The sequence below is a fragment of the Gymnogyps californianus genome, chromosome 19, assembly GCF_018139145.2.
Source record: "Gymnogyps californianus isolate 813 chromosome 19, ASM1813914v2, whole genome shotgun sequence".
Classification (NCBI taxonomy): Eukaryota; Metazoa; Chordata; class Aves; order Accipitriformes; family Cathartidae; genus Gymnogyps; species Gymnogyps californianus.
This window is the reverse complement of record NC_059489.1, coordinates 13609121-13626465: the sequence shown is the minus strand read 5'-3', so window position 1 is coordinate 13626465 and position 17345 is coordinate 13609121. Positions and strand designations below refer to the sequence as shown.

The 17345-nt window shown below is 44.5% G+C and overlaps 1 pseudogene; it reads right to left on the bottom strand.

The window, feature by feature from the left end:
- Positions 1-264: 264 nt before the first annotated feature.
- On the bottom strand, positions 265-16477 carry LOC127023883 (myosin heavy chain, skeletal muscle, adult-like; annotated as a pseudogene).
- Between the last annotated feature and the right edge of the window lie 868 nt (positions 16478-17345).

Genomic DNA, 17345 nt, shown 5'->3' with positions numbered 1-17345 from the left:
TTACTTATACTTTTAACTGATTGTGAAATAAAAGCATGTGCTACACATCACACAGCTAATGGACACAAGCTAAAACTTCAGCAATAGCAAAAGTTTGATGGGGTCCCAGAGCTAACTAGGGAGACAAAAACATCAAAACAGAGTGAGAAGCTACTCATGTTGTGTATGCAAAGGAATCTATGTTCTTTATTCTCTAGACATGATTACAAAGACTAATTACAGAAGAAAGTGACCTAGAGGTTCACATTTTGTGCAGCCCTCAGGTCACTTTGCTGCCTCATGACATCCTCACTCTTCCTCTCCTATCTTCTTGCTGTGAAACTCCCGGCTCTTCACTCGGAGCTTGTTGACCTGCGACTCTGCAATGTCAGCCCGCTCCTCGGCTTCCTCCAGCTCGTGCTGGATCTTGCGGAACTTGGAGAGGTTGACATTGGACAGCTCCTCCTGTGCGGGGAGAGGGAGTCGGTGGTGAGGAGCCCAGGGCAGAGGTTTCACTCCTCCTGCACCTCGGCCTTGCAGGGCTGCGGCTCTTCCCTTGGGGAAGGCACCAACTTCCATCCCCCACCCACCACTGCTTACACGTAAGCCTCACACAGACCTCCTCATCCTCCCTTATTCAGGACGCCACTGTGACAAGCCTCACCAGTACTGTGTCACTCTTGAGGAGCAATTTTGTCTCTTGGATTTGTCATTTGTGTACTTATTCTCCCACTACTTGCTGCCCAACTATCAGTGTGACTTACTAGGTTGAGAAGGACCCTGAAGCCTTCTGCTGTTGATTACTAGCAGAGATTCATGAACTTCTCAGTCAGTGGATGTGGCCCCTGGGTTTGTTTAGTCTGACCTGCTGTATAAAACAGGCTGCAGAACTTCCCTCCGTTCATCGCTGACTGCAGGGTGCCCAGAACTCAGCAAGGCCTCATGACACGATAGTAAAATGGCATGGCCAGGGCTGTTGTGTCTTGGGAGTTTCTTCCATGCCCCTTTCCTGGCATTCATACTCATCTCAATGAGCGTGCTGCCCCGATGGAAGGTGGCTCTTGCCCATTCTTCGAGCAGTACTTACAGCCTCCTCAGCTTGTCTCTTGTAGGATTTCACCTTCATTTGCAGCTTGTCCACCAGATCCTGCAGCCTGAGAATATTCTTCCGGTCTTCCTCAGACTAAAGCAGTCGGCAAACAGGAAAGAGAGTGAATTATTGGTTCAGCATCATGTGAGGATAACAGTTCCTCTAGGGAATGGTGTCTGCAAAATCTGACTTGCTGTGAGAAAACTCTGCCAGCCCAAGGAGGCCTCCTGCCTTACCTGGTAGGTCAGCTCCTTCACCCTCCTCTCGTACTTGCGCACGCCCTTCACGGCTTCAGCGCTGCGCTTCTGCTCAGCATCAACCTCCCCTTCCAGCTCCCGCACCTGCAATGAGAAGCCCATCTTTGGAGCTTGCCTGGTATCTCTCCAAGGGACATGTTCACTCACGCACAAATACCAGCCCTACGCACTCTGGCCTCCAGCTTCTGGATTTGCTTCTTGCCTCCCTTCAGTGCCAACTGCTCGGCCTCATCCAGACGGTGCTGCAGGTCCTTCACCGTCTGGTCCAGGTTCTTCTTCATCCTCTCCAGGTGGGCGCTGGTGTCCTGCTCCTTCTTCAGCTCTTCTGCCATCATGGCTGCCTGATGGGAGCAAAGGGACAAAGCCATTTGGGGCTGGAGGCATTTTGGGGGAGCACACATCCACCATGAGCACTGAAAGGAGCCCCCGACTCACATCTGTGATGGCCTTCTTGGCCTTCTCTTCAGCATTGCGGGCTTCCTGGATCATCTCCTCCATTTCACCCTGAATTTGCATGATGTCTGTTTCCAGCTTCTTCTTGGTGTTGATCAAGCTGGTGTTCTGTGCAACAGGAAAGACATGATTTGTACTTTGAGACCTCATGCCTCCACATCAAGAGCTCAAAGTGCGAGTATTGTTTATGACAGTCTTTAATGCAGGAGTCCTCTTTAGAGCCATAGCAGCAAACCAGACATGGGTGGCTGGCTAGATTGGCCATATTACGGCATAGCTCTTCAAGTGGTTACATAGTAGTCACTTACAAGATGCATAGCAATCTCATTCTGTGTTGTCCCTTGTTGATGGGATTAATTTCCAGCAGAGTGCCTGACCTGGGTATGGAGGAGCTGCACACGTTCAGTGGCATCCAGAAGCTCCTGCTCAGCCACTTTCCTCGACCGCTCCGTCTGCTCCAGGGCTGCCCGCAGCTCCTCAACTTCAGCCTGCAACAGGTTTGCTCTGCGCTCCACCATGGCCACCTGCTCCTTCAGGTCCTCCTGTGTCCTGAGAGCATCGTCCAAGTGTATCTGGGTATCCTGTAAAAGAGGCAAGAGAAGTTGCAAGGCGGCAGTGTGCGCTTGGGTGCCAAAAATGTCACGGAAGCCTTTTCTCTTTCTGTAGCTTTGCTGAACGGACCTTGAGCACTGCCTGTGTGTTTCTCAGGTTCTTCTGTGCCTCCGCAGCCACGCGGTTGGCATGGCTCAGCTGGATCTCCATTTCATTCAGGTCTCCCTCCATCTTCTTCTTCAGCCGCAAGGCTTCATTCCTGCTCCTGATCTCAGCGTCCAGGCTGCTCTGCATGGACTCCACAATTCTGAGGTGGTTTCTCTTCAGCTGGTCGATCTCCTCATCTTTCTCTGCTATCTTCCTGTCAATCTCAGACTTCACCTGGTTGAGCTCAAGCTGGAGGCGCAGGATCTTCCCCTCTTCGTGTTCTAGGGAGGCCTGGAAAAGAATAAATTAGAATACTTTTTATGTGACAAATGTTGAACCTGAAGCTCTGCGTAAAAAGGAGTGCCATGTTTACATAATATCTCTACACTTTTATACAATCGCTCTTTTCCTCTTGTGTCTGGGAATAACTTCACGGCGCTTATGAGATAGACAACCAAGACGTGTAAGAGAGCAATAAATAATGCTGTGTACCTCAGCTTCCTCCAGTGAGGCTTGGATTTCAGACTTCTCCTGCTCAATCTGCTTCTTGACTTTCTCCAGCTCATGAATCGCCTTTCCTCCCTCGGCAATCTGCTCCGTGAGGTCGGCAATCTCCTCTGTGGGAACAAAGACCAACAGCATGGTCAGGCACAGAGCCGAATGGGAAGGGCCCTGCCCCACCACGGTGACGGGCATCTTTGCCGACCTGCAGGCACAGACCCATGTGGAGCGGTGGGTAGTGGTGGATAGGGAGAAAGCCCAGCCAGGAGCAGAGGGCCAGGGACTTACGCTGCAAGTTCTTGTTCTCACGCTTCAGCGTTTCCAGGTGGTCCAAGGACTCCTCATAGGCATTCTTCATCTTGAACAGCTCCGTGCTGAGAGAGCGAGACTCCTTCTGGGAGGCTTCCAGCTCAGCCTGCGTTTCCTCATACTTCTGCTTCCATTCTGCCAGGATCTGAAGGGAAATGGGGCGTGAGTATGGATGTGGCAATCAGGAGGGGATGCTCTGCCCAGGAGCCCCAGGCCTGGAGCCCAAAAGACCTTGTCAAAGTTCTTCTGCTTCTTATCCAGAGCTGCGCAGGCAGCATTTGATCGCTCCACATCAATCATCAAGTCCTCCACTTCATTCTGCAGCCTCTGCTTTGTCTTTTCCAGGGAAGCACATTTGGCATTCACAGATTCGACGTGTTCCTCTGCATCCTGCAGGCGCTGTGCCAGCTTCTTCCTGGGAGGAGATAAGCACAGCTCCAGGTTAGAGCTTAGAGGGGAGTCAATTTTGTGCTGTTCACGAGAGGGAAGTTGGCTGCTTTGGGGGCTTTGAGCCTAGCGCTTTTCACAGTGTTTTTTCTGTTCCAAGATTGCATGCAGCCCAAAGGTCTATCACTTCTGTGTCCTAGCACCTACTGAGTATTCAGCCTGTCTTAGCCTTTCTAGCCTAAGGGCTACGTTTGTCCTTCCAATCGACACTTTCTCCACAGCACACTTTTTGTCTCTCTCCCCTCTACCACAAAGACAGTATATCCCTACCTTTGTCCCACCCCTGTCCCAACCCACTCTCAGAGACTCCAGTTTCCCTTGACAGTCTCAGTCCTCTCCAGTCATTCGACATCCCGCTTCCCACGTACTTGGCCTCCTCCAGCTCCTCTGTGCGCTGAATAGCGTCCGTCTCGTATTTGGTTCTCCACTGGGCCACTTCGCTGTTGGCCTTGGACAGGGCACGCTGCAGCTCCCCTTGGCTTCCTGCTCCTCCTCATATTGTTCCCGGAGCAAGTCACAGTCGTGGCGAGCAGACTGCAAGGCGTGGGCCAGGGCATTCTTGGCCTGTGGCGACATTGGGATTGGTAACCTGAACACTTGTCTTGAGGTGCCTCTTGACAGTGAAATTGACAGTGACATTAGAATGAAACTCTAATGAGGCAAATGCAAAGCTGGGAGCTGATGAAGCCTTCATCAATGTGTTCTGGAGGATCAGGATGTGTTAGTGACAGGTGCTCTGGGGACGGTAATCTGCTGTCTCTGTAAATGTTTCAACACATGTGTCTGAATCCTGTCTTAGAGAGTATCGTCAGAACCTCATGAAAGCCTTGTGGATGTCTTCCTCCCGCATCAACATCATTACACTTCTTTTCCTGCCTAGCTTATGAGTGGGGGTAGTGCATTACTGGTGTTCCCTCCAGTACTACGTGCGTTTGGGGAAAGAATGTTGAACCACTTTTGGTTTTAAAATATAATTTGTAGATCAGGTAAAAATATTGTAGATCAGGTTTTCCAGATTCATTTAGAGGTGATGTCGCTTGTTGAAAGAACAGTTTTGTCCCCAGAAAAAGTCATTTTATACTAAACATCCTCACCTTTGTTTCTTCCTCTAGATGTCTCTTGAGTTCCTCAATCTGTTGGGTAAATCCTTGCTTGCCCCTAGACAGCTGAGAAATCAGAGCATCTTTTTCCTCCACCTGGCGTGAATATTCACCTGGGAAGGGTAAAGTGAAAAAAAGTAACTAGACTATTAATAATATTTGTTCCTGTAAACCCCTGTGATCAGTAGCTCTGAGATACAAGCTACCATATTGCACCCTGTGGTATCCTCACGGCGTGCAAGTCCTCCCATTGCACCTCAGGAATGAGGATGTCTCACCTGACTCTGTCTGCAGACGAGCTCTTTGAGTATTGAGGTCATTGATCATGCGCTGATTCTGCTCCTCCTTAGTTTTAATCTCACTCAGCTGATCTTCCAGTGTGCGGCACATCTTCTCCAGATTTGCCTAGATAGCAAATACAAGGAAGGAAAGGAAATGAACACCTGGACTCTTACTTATCCTCACAGCAGGGATTTTTTTATGAGAATGCGGCTGGTAGATGCAGCCTATGTGCCATACCTTGGCCCTGGGAGCATGTTCTACTGCAATTCTATACCTTGGCTTTGGAGACCGACTCCATGTTACTGGCCAAGTCATCAACCTCCATCTTCAGCTCACTCTTCTCCTTCTCCAGCTTCTGCTTCACTCGTTGCAGGTTGTCGATCTGCTCCCCAAGCTCAGCTGTGCTGTCCGCATGCTTCTTCCGCAGGGCAGCAGCCATGGCTTCATGCTGCAGCGTGGCCTCTTCGAGGTCACGGCGCATCTTCTGAAATTCTGCCTCACGCTTCTTGTTCACCTCGAGCTGAGCTGCAGTAGCCCCGCCTGCTTCTTCCAGGCGCTCGCTGATCTCCTCTAGCTCCCTCGAGAGGTCAGCCCGATGCTTCTCTGCTTTTGCCCGAGAGGTTCGCTCTGCCTCAATTTCCTCCTCCAGTTCTTCAATACGAGCCTGGGGAACATTAGGCACCCTTCACACCCATGCCCTCCTCCTACCTGACCTGTGTCTGGGTGAGAGAGGGGAAGGAACAGAGACTTACCTGCAGCTCCTTGATCTTCTTCTGTAACTGCATGCCCAGAGTTGCTCATCCTCGATTTTGCTCTGGATCTGGTTGATTTCAAAGTCTTTCCTTTGGGCAGAGCAAACCGTGTTAGAGCTCAAAGAGAAAAGGCAAGTGCACCAGCCCAGCACTCACACTGTAGCCCCACAGCCACACTTACTTCTTCAGTTTCTCATCCAGCTGCTGCTTATCATTTTCCAAATCCATTATGCTGTCATGGGCCAGCTTCAGGTCTCCTTCGAGTTTCCTCTTAGCTCTCTCAAGGTCCATGCGCAGCTTCTTCTCTTGCTCCAGGGACCCTTCCAGCTAAACAGAACAAGACCATCAGGGCTCTGCCAGCCAGGTTGAACTCCATACCTGTCCTGTTCTTGCTGTCTGCCGGTGTGCTTACATCGTCCACTTGCTGCTCCAGCTTGGTCTTAGCTTTGGTCAGCGTATTGACTTTGTCCTCTTCTGCCTGCAGGTCGTCCAGTGTCTGCTGATGGGCCTCTTGGAGGGCTTTCTTCTCTTTTGTCAGCTTGGCGATGGTCTCGTCCAGGGCTGCCATCTCCTCTGTGAGGTTTTTCACCTGTTGATTGTAAGAAAGTGCCAAAAGTCTGTGTAGAAGACCTGACTGCTAGTGACCTTTGCACTTTGCAGTGCTTAGCCGGGAGCTTGTTCTTCATTTGGGATGCCTAGCTGCCTCGCTGTGGTGCTCCTGGTATGTTTCGAAACCTAGCTTTGTTCTGAGGATACCAGGCTGATGTGGGAGGCATCTATCCCTTCACCCTTTATGTGACTCCCTGTGTGTGTACCTTGTTTTCAGTGGCATGCTTTTCCTTCTCCACTTTGGCCAACGTCAACTCGAGGTCATCAATATCTTTCTTCAGCTCTGAACATTCATCCTCCAGTTTCCTCTTCTTGGCTGTCAGCTCAGCATTAATTTCCTCCTCATCCTCAGCCCTTTCAGTCACCTCCTTAATTTTGGCTTCCAGCTGGATTTTGGTTTTGATGAGCTGGTCACATCTTTCCTCAGCATCAGCCAAGCTATCTGCTTCCTGGTGGGGAGACACAGATTTTTGTGGGTTGTAATGTTTTGAAGTATCTCTGCTCTGTCGTTTGTGTCACTGAGGAGGCACGTGTTAAAATGGGGGCTGAACCTGGCCTTCCACTCCAGCAACTGGAGGATCTTGCCAGGTGTCTACTGGGAAACCTGTTCATCTGGTATCAATATCGAATCCAAATTTTTTGTGTCTCTTAAAAATGCCTCACAGAGAGGGCAGCTGACGGAAGAAAGTATTCAATAGCTTTTTCTTTTTAATTGACTCATCATGAACCTCATAATATTTGCAGAGTAAAGGCTTTGTGAGAATAATTTAGTGGAGCAAGTGGTGTTTTGTTTGGTGTGAAGAAACTGCCTTTTCCTAATTGAGTTTGAATGGGAAGTATCTGTGTTTCTGAAAGTAATCAAGGCCGCTGGTGTAGCTGTAAGCAGGAAAAGTGGGTCCTTCTCAGCTTTGCCTTTACTCTGTTAGACAGGTGCACTCCTTTGAAAGCTGAGTAGATGGAGATACTTCCCTTCCAGTTCAGAGCTCTCTGCTGTGGCTTACATGTTGGCTAGTGTTACATGGTTCTTTCCTCGGACAGCAGGAATGCCGGTCTCATGCGGGGCTGCCATGAGACTCACCATGCCTCTGCCAGCGCCTGTTTACTCAACGTCAGAGTGCCTTAGAGTGTGTGATTTAGACTGTTTTCTACTGCATGTTAGTTAGCTTCCTGTGAGTCTCTGCTTAGAATAAGCAGCATTCTGGCTGTATATCGTTCTTTTCCCAGGGACAAATGAATGGTGATCCTCACCGCCTGCACTTGGAGCTGCAGGTCATTTTTCTCCTGCAGTAAGGTCACCATTTTCTCCTCCAGCTCCTTCCTCTTTGCCTCAGACTTTGCAAGCTCTTCCTTGGTTTTCTCAAACTCTTGTTTCATGTTGGCCATCTCCTTCTCAGATTCTGCACTCTTCAGCAAGGGCTTGATCTTGAAGAACAGCTTCATCCAAGGCCAGTGCTTGACATTCATGAATGCACGAACATTGTATTGGATACAGAAGATGGAGTCCCTGAAATAAAATTCACATGGCTGTTGCATGTTCTGTGGGTGGTGAATGTAGACTCAACTAGCCAAGTACCATGAGAACATGATACTTGGGTGAGAAATGTGTACCTCCTCTCCACCATTCTCCGATACTCCACTCTCATCAGGAAGCCTCTGCACCTGGCTTGTGTCCTGGTCATAATCTCTGCTAGTTTCTCGTCTCTCATCTCCTCCAGCAGACCTATCAGCCCAGCTTTGAAGAACACCTTAAGAAAGGGAACATTGTAGCACATCAGTCTCAGGTAGCGCATAACAGAGGCACAGAGTGTTTGAACACAGGTCTTGTTTCTACCTTGGTGTGACCAAATCTGTACTGGGTGTGGTCCACATCAATGGACCCAAGAAGCTTCTCTGAAGCCTTCTTGCTATCAATGAACTGACCTTCTGGAATAGCACTTGCATTAAGCACTCTGTATCTGTAGGAGAAAGAAGAACATGAAGAAATCCACATTACTGAAACCACCACTGCAAATGAACCCCACGGCATTCTCAGCAACAGCTGACTGACTGAGTAATGTTATGTATTAGAAACAGTCCATTTTTTCAAGACAGCGTAAGTGAAGATTTCATACTGTTAACTCAGAGTCCAAGGGAATCCTGATCATCAGCCATGCTATATCATCATGAACTGGCAGTGAAACATTTTTGTATTACTGCTTAGTTCCTTGTTAGAATATATGTGTTAGGATACTCTGTATTCGGCAACAGCTCTCAGCTGGTCATTTTCAGCAACAGCTGACTACATCCTTGATAGGGACAGACCTCTTTAAAGACAGTTCACAGGCATTTTTAGGACATTGGGTAGAAACAAGTATTGTTGTTCAAATGTGAAGTGGATGTGTGAAGGAAACTTTTATGTTACCTCATCATTTTCCAGAAGTAGGCTACTGTAACATGATTTGATTACAGAGTGTATACACTAAACTATGTAGTAAATATGATACTTACGTAATTTAGGACATAGAAGGTCTGGAAGAGGAAAAGAATAGGGAGAAAGGTGGAGTACTTACCTTTGTTTGAAGTCAGCGTACAGGACTCTGCTGGGGAATCCTTTCCGGCAAATTCTGATCCCTTCCAGCACACCATTGCATCGCAGCTGATGCAGCACCAGCTCATGCTCCATGGCACCTAACAAACACCACCATCAGTGACTACCCCATTGTTTGATACTCAGAAGAGCTTCTGTGGCTTGAGTTTTCCTCCTATTGGATCCCCTTACCAGGTGTTTTTGTTTCATTTGGGATGATGCATCGTACAAAATGGGGGTGAGTGCTGCGTAGATTTGTCATCAGCTTGTTCAAGTTCTCCTAAAGGGACCAGTTAGAACAAAATTTCCATATTAATGTACAAAAGCTTATGCCTTCATCCATTTTTTGCTGTTGAATATTACTGTTAAAAGGCATTATAATTTGGTTACTGTGTCATCATAAGTTATTATTTACAAAAACTGGGTTATAACTCATTTGTTAGCCTGAGACTCATGGCTTTGGAAGTCATGAACAATTCCCTGTGCCTGCCCTCCTGAATCAATATACTGGTTAGGCTTTTATATGTGATAATCTTAAAGCCAGCCTCTCTGTTTTCCAGAACTTCTCCATTACTTATGAATTGTGCATGGTATCAGTACTGAAAATATTCAGAAGTCCAAAATCTCTGTTTGGTAAAACATTCTGAACTCTGTGCAACAGCTGAAAGAAATCGACTTATTTCAATGTCCTGTTTGGCTTACAAAACAGACGTGTAGGAAAAAAGATCTGAATGACCATATCCTCAACCACATGAAAGAGTTTTCATTTTGATATATTAATGAGAGGATATCATTCCATATTGAAAAAGACAAGAAACTAGTCCATCATTTAAATGGAAAGAAAATTTACCTATAGTACATAATCTTCTTCATCCTCTTGCTATAGGACTTCAAGAGTTATAACATCATTTTTCACATTTTAAATTCCCTTTCTTCGAGTAAAAAGAGACAAAGTGAGGAAACCAGTACATACCCGGAAAAGAGCTGAGACAGTCTGGAAAGAAGAACCCTTCTTCTTGCCACCCTTTTTGCCACCACCCTCTGTAAATGAAAGAAGGGGAAAACAATTAAAGTATGGATGTTGAACATTGAACTACAGAACAGAAAACAATTTTTAAACTTTTAGGTTCTTCTGTTTGATTTCCTGTCAACATTGTCCCGCGTTGAAAACACAGTTTTCACAGAGCTGACCTGCATCTGCTCCACCATAGTTGGCAAAGAGTAAGGCCAGTGTCTTCACAGATGATTTCTGGTACAACCCAATGACAGTTTCATTCAGGGGGTCTTTGTTCTTCTCCAGCCAGCCAGTGATGTTGTAGTCCACTGTACCAGCATAGTGTATCAGGGAGAAGTGGGCCTCAGCCTTGCCTTTGGCAGGCTTGGGCTTCTGGAAGTTGCTGGACTTGCCCAGATGCTGGTCATAGAGCTTGTTCTTGAAAGAGGTGTCAGTTGCCTTGGGGAACATGCACTCCTCTTCCAGGATGGAGAAGATGCCCATGGGCTGGAAGACATTGCAACAGACAAGAGGGAGAAACAGATTCCTTGGTTGGAAAAAGGCCAGTGCTAGGACAGAAAGCTGTGTAACAAATAGAAGATAAGGTTGCTTCTATTCTTTTCTGGACAATATGTCACAGAAAATCAACTGAGGTTCATCATTTTTCATCCTTAGTGTTTCACCTTTACTTGTGGAACTACTTTTAACCATTGCTGGCAACATTACAAATTACAGAAATACAGAGCACTTTAATAATTGAAATTTATCATTTTAATCCAGACTGAAAGAAATTCTTTTTGTATCCCTCAATAACTAGAGAATTCCAACATTAATGCACGGGAATAGGAAGGATACCTTCTCAATGAGCTCAATGCAGGCAGCCAGGTCCATCCCAAAGTCAATGAATGTCCATTCAATTCCTTCCTTCTTGTACTCCTCCTGCTCCAGTACGAACATGTGGTGGTTGAAGAACTGTTGCAGCTTCTCATTGGTGAAGTTGATGCACAGCTGCTCAAAGCTGTTGAACTGCCACATGTAAAAAAAGATGCAATGTTTTCAAGGTTCAGCCATCACCACAAGGCCTTTCCCTGTGTAGTTCTGATCCTTCATGTGTCTCTTCAGACAAATACAAGGCCCCTTCCCTATCTCTTCTCCCAGAAATCCTTCAGTGGGACTGTATGCATTCTGAAGAGAGAAAAGACTTCTAATTCATTGTAATGTAGAGATTTTTTTTTTTTCATTTATTATCATTCCATATAATATGGATACTTCAATTATGACAATTATCCCTTATCCCTTTGGAATCCCTTAAATGTAAAGCAAATTTAGTAAATAGCTTCAGCACACTTTCTCCTATCAGAAATCTTTTATTATTAGACTCTGCCTCTCCCAACACCCCAATCATGAAGACTGCCTCAATTTGCTATTCAAATATTTTTCTGTTCTTAAGAGAGTGGCTCTAGATATTTCCATTTACTGGTATGGAACCTTTTGGGGTTCTTTCACCAACAGCATGAGCACTTCCTAATCTCTTTCAATAATTTCCACCAACAGCATGAACTTTTCTAATCTCTTTCAATATTTTCCACATCTTTGGTCCACATAACTTTGTCACAGATTTGTTCCTTTTTCTTTTGTTTTAACTAAGCTTAATATTCTTGCATGCTGTGGTATTAGTTTCTTTTCTGTTAAGATCTAACTGTTGAAAACGCCAATCTCTTTAATAGTAAGATTCTTGATCACTGTATTTTTTACAAAAAATAAGACTTTTCATGAAAGAAGTCTTAGAAGTTTCTTAACACCCATTGTCCTTTCCATAAAGCTGTTATGAAATCCCTGTTCCTTACATCAAAGATCTCAAAGCCAGCAATGTCCAGGACACCAATGAAGTACTGTCTGGGTTGCTTGGTATCCAGCTGCTGGTTAATACGAAAAACCATCCACAAGAACATCCTCTCATAGACAGCCTTTGCTAGAGCACCTACAGCATTGTGCACCTAAAGCAAAGGGGAAATGCGCAAAAGTTACTGCACAGAAAAATTTTAAGGAATTTTAACTGTCTGAAGAGGAATTCTGAGGTATAATCATGTATTCCTAGTAACCAATTATTTTACCTGCTCCACAGTTTGACCTTTGGTCACAAATTCATTCCCAACTTTGACTCGAGGATAACACAGGCCTTTGAGCAGGTCAGCTGAGTTCAGACCCATGAGGTAAGCAGCTTTGTCAGCAACTGAAAGACAAGAGAGACAAATTAAAAATTGATCATTGCACAAAGACTGGAATTTGATCAGTGGGTGTGTGTCTCAGAAATGACACCAATGTTCAAAACTGTTAACTGCAAATCTTTCAATGTAGTATCACAGCAAGTATATTGAATACAGGAAAGCTGTGAAAGCCAATATTGGTATTTTTTTGAAAGTAGTTATCAGTAAGAAACCTTTCCTTGAATATTTTAACTAAATTTATAAACTGAAACAATGCTTTTAAAGACTTTCACTTTAAAAAGACATGAAGATTACAAATTGGCATCTGAGTCAAGATCTAAGAAAGCTCTTATCTTTAAATAGGCCACGGTCTGCACTGCCAATAGAAGTATGTACCCGCCAGAGCTGATTCTAGAGCCTATGTATGAAACTAGGGAAGCTTCCTCTTCAAAAAAGCTTGTCAAAAGCCTCTGCATGCTAAATGGAAAAATGCATGAAACTAGCCCATCAAAAAGCTAACTGAAGGAGTACCATTCAGTAAGATAGGCCAGGGATCAGAGAATCAGGTTAACAGCTTCATGGACACTAAAAGAAACATTATTTAGTTTTCACCTGATTAAGCTATAGCTTTTGTCCTGTCTAAAAAAAGTATTTCCCCAAATTGATTTCTTTATTAAAAGCTCAGTTGCTAAAAGGACCTTCTGTGCCATCGGGCTCTGCCTGCTCCTCTCGTTGTTTCTGCTTGAACTTCAGGTTCCCGTAGTGCATGACAGCCCCTGTCAGCTTGTAGATGGCAGTCTTTTCATCAGCAGTGAAGCCCAGGATGTCAATGGCACTCTGCAGTCAAAACAATGAAGCAAAACCATTGCCTAACAACCTTAACAATCTAATTAAAAATATTTTCTTTATAGTACTTACATCTGTAGCCATGAGCTCCTCCTGGTCATCAATACTGGGAACAGTGACCTCACCTTGACTCACAAAATGGAAATCATAAGGGTTGGTAGTAATGAGGAGCATGTCTGAAAGCAGGAAGAGGCAAGGCACAGGCTTAGTTTTGCCAACCAGGTAATAGAGGGAACTGTTGCTCAGCAATCATCTTCAAAAAGACACAATGATCCTTCCTACCAATTAGCTCCGGCTTCTTGTTGGAGGTGATCTGATAAAATATGTGGTAGCTTCTTTCTGCCTTCAGCTGGAAAGTGACTCTGGACTTCTCCAGCAGATCTGGCAAGGAAGGTAGAAAGAGTTAGGCACAGGAAGGCACATGGAGGTGGGAATTTAGGAAGGAATGGGATCAGGCCAGGAGAGTGTCTTACAAGTTTCAATGTCAGCAGAAGCCAGTTTGCCTGTGGCCCCGAAGTGGATTCTGATGAATTTGCCCTGTTAAGGAGAAGCAGCAGCATTTCAGCCTGGATGGGTTCTTTTGATGTCTCCTTTACATGGATTACTGCTAGGGCCATCACTTATCTTGTAATGAGAGGGAGAGATTTTGTCCAAAGCCACAACTTACAAAGCGTGAGGAGTTGTCGTTCCTCACGGTCTTGGCGTTTCCAAAGGCCTCCAGCAGTGGATTGGCGCTGATGATTTGATCCTCAAGCGTTCCCTACAAGACAATAATTATTGCTGGTTATCCTTTCCAAAAATCATGTCAGGAACAGAGGAAAGCATTGATTCAAGCTAGTATCTATTAATTTACCTGCATTTTGCCTGCCTGCTGCTCTTCCTTCTTCTTCTCCCCACTTGCTGCAATTGTTGCAAAGTACTGGATGACACGCTTTGTGTTCACAGTCTTCCCTGCACCGGATTCTCCGCTGTCAAACCAAAGAGAGAAGCAGAGAGCGTGTGGTCAGGCAGGAGGTCCCCTGGCACCGGGTAGCCCCGCAGGGACCTGAGTAGGAATGTACATACGTGATCAGGATTGACTGGTTCTCGCGATCTGTGAAGAGACAGAAAGAGTGTTCTTAGTGCTCCTCAGTTGCAGAGAAATCAAAATCTATGAGAGAAACTAACTGAAATGAAGCTTCATTAAGAGTGCAGGAACACTAGATAGCCAAATCCCAGTTAAAATGCCCTGGAAACACAGCACTTAATCCCTTTCAAGACTTTTTGAAGTTCTCCTGAGAAAAAAATAGTCTTATTTAGATATGGATGTAAGATAAAATGTACTAGCTTCTGATTCAGATAGTTCTCTTTAAATCAAGATCATTATTTCTTTATATAAGAAAGAACCAAAACCAGATATTATTTTTTAATGTCAACATGATTAAAGTTACCAAAACATGTAACTTAAAATGAATTGACACTTTCTGGGGACTCAAGAGCCTTCTGAGATCAGACCATAGGCCCTCCTGAGTTCAAGGATTTTTTGAGCTAGACATAATATAATTGTATGTAATGGTTTGTGTAGACTTTCCATCTCCTTACTTTAGTCATTGAAATAGACCTTTAGGACATACGATTTTCTTTGATAAAGAATATCCAGGACTTAAGTATATTGTATGCAATTTGTGATTCCCTTTGCTTTTTTAAAAATGTTTCAATTGATAGTTGTTTTGATGCTTCCCAGCTATTCAAATGTTAGACAGCAGGAAAGAATGAATTCTGATTCTGCTTTCTATACAACCCTTGATTTCTATATGACTCTTGATTTTACACATTTCTGTCACATATCAGTGACAGTTTTCTCTTCTCCATCATCAAATTGTCCTTACCTACTTAATTGTTAATCATACTGAATTTATTTCATGCCTATGAATATTGTTCTGTCCCTCAGTGAACTTTTCCAGGTCCACTATCTCCTTTTTTAACGTGAGAAAACTAGAACTGACTGCATTATTCAAGATGTCAATGTTCCACTTTTTAACAGAATATGATATCATGGAACTATTGCTCTTTTTGTTCTCTTCCCCCCCCCCCCCCCCAAGTAATTACTGAAGTTGATTTTGTTTTCTTCTGCCCTAATGAGCACTGAGCCAAAATTTCTGTAGCATTATTCATTGTAAGTCTGAGATCTTATTCTTGAGAGGTAATAGCCATTTCTTAGCTAACCATTCTGCCAATCTTCCATTTTCCATTGTATCTCCTGCCTCTTAGGCTCTCCCTCCTTCCTCTGACTATGCCTTATCATTTGGGGTTCTAAGACAGTAAAAAAGCTCTGATAGTGCACTTATTCAGATTTGGAACTTCAATTTATAGTGATTCTTTCTTACTTTGTGATATGCATATTATGTTAGTAATGTTTGATTCCATGCTTTTTGTTAAGATAGAGCACCAACACTTCTGTAGCATTGCTAATTCTGCTTTCCATCAGACTTTTTACTCCGCAGTTACAAAACCTAATTTCTAGACTTCCCTCTAGAACACTCCCAGGGTGCTTTCTGTGCTACTTATGTCATTTAAAGATGGGCATTCTAGTTTACTCAGCTGACATATATGATGTAAACATTACTCCATATGTTTAAAGATTGTCTGCAGAGAAAAGGAAGATTTTCCCTGAAGTGCACACTACAATATCATTTGAAGGGATATCAAGCAACTCACCATTTAACATGAACTGATAGGCATTGTCAGAGATGGAGAAGATGTGTGGAGGGGCCTCCTGGCGCTTCTTGCCTCGGTAGGCCAACACCACCTCCGGGTTGTACACCGGCAGCCACTTGTAGGGGTTGACAGTGACACAGAAGAGACCCGAGTAGGTCTGCGAGGAAGGGAGAGAACACATTGGCTTCCACTTAGCCTGGCAGAGCAGTTCCTCCTAGCTACCCAAAGGAAGACTGCTGCTGGTACTTACGTAGATCATCCAGGCTGCATAACGCTCTTTGAGGTTGTACAGCACAGCGGGTTCGTGGAGGTGGGTCATCATGGCCATGTCCTCGACTTTATCATATTTGGGAGGGTTCATGGCGAAGATTTGATCTTCCTTCACGGTCAGAGTCTGCCAAAGAATAGAGAAATGCATGTATGTCAGCTAAGAGCTGAGACTGGGAATTACATACCGTTTTTAAACCTTGGTTTTTACTCACTTCTCCTGCTTCAGACTTGACAGTGACCTTCCCTGATTCTTTGCTCTGGATTGTCCCTTTCACAAAGGATTCCTTAGGATGTACCACAAAGACGGATGTCTTGGCATCAAAAGGCTTGTTCTGGGCCTCGATTCTCTCCTTTTCCGATTTTCGGAGATAAGGAGCTGCCTCCCCAAAGGCAGCCATCTCAGAGTCTGGAGAGGTCATGTCTGCACTTTATTGAAAGCACGTCAGCAGAAGACTCTGAGGGGGAAAGAAGACATTTACCATCCGTTAGACAATAGTTTTCTGTGCCAGTGATGAAATCTCTTACAGTTTCAATCTTTCCAGTATTTAAACTAGTATGTCATTTTCAATAACATCTTCTGAAAGCTAGTTTTGGTTTGAACACCTAAGTACTTACATCCCACTTGAGAATGAGACTGCATTCTAAATAATTTTAGTCTTCTAACTATGAACAGAATTTTTAATATTGATTATAATTTTGCAATATTATCATACTAGTGGGTGTTTTGCCATTTTATTGTTGGTATACTGAAGAAATAAACCTAAAGCAAATCTCTCTCTTCTGTTGCCCTTAGTTATTAGCGATGAGTCTCCAAGAAGTCCTTTCATTGCCCACGATCTGTGGAAAGTGAATTTACTTACTTTCACCCTGTATACGTCTTATCAGGCTCAGTCCAATCTTTTCTGCAATGGGTATGAATACGAAAAATGGGGAATGAATATACTAAAATTACCTCAAGGTAATTGGACTAACAGTTAATAACTTAAGGTGTTGCCTGTCATGACATCAGAGGTTCTAAGTCAGTCACTACCATATTAACAAGTTGGTAATTTTCTTCTTATGTTCCATAGTATTCCAGAGATAAATTTTAAGTTGGAAATAAAAAGATGTCATGGAAAGCAGATTGAAAATTCCACCTATCAGAACCAAGCCCTCCCTCCCTTCTGGTTATCAGAAGCAATCAGAATGTGGTGAGACATGCAAGATGAAGAGAAGTTGCTCAGTCTCTGCAATCCTACAGAACCCATACACTTACCTTGAAACTTTCAGTGAGAGCAGGGCAAAATA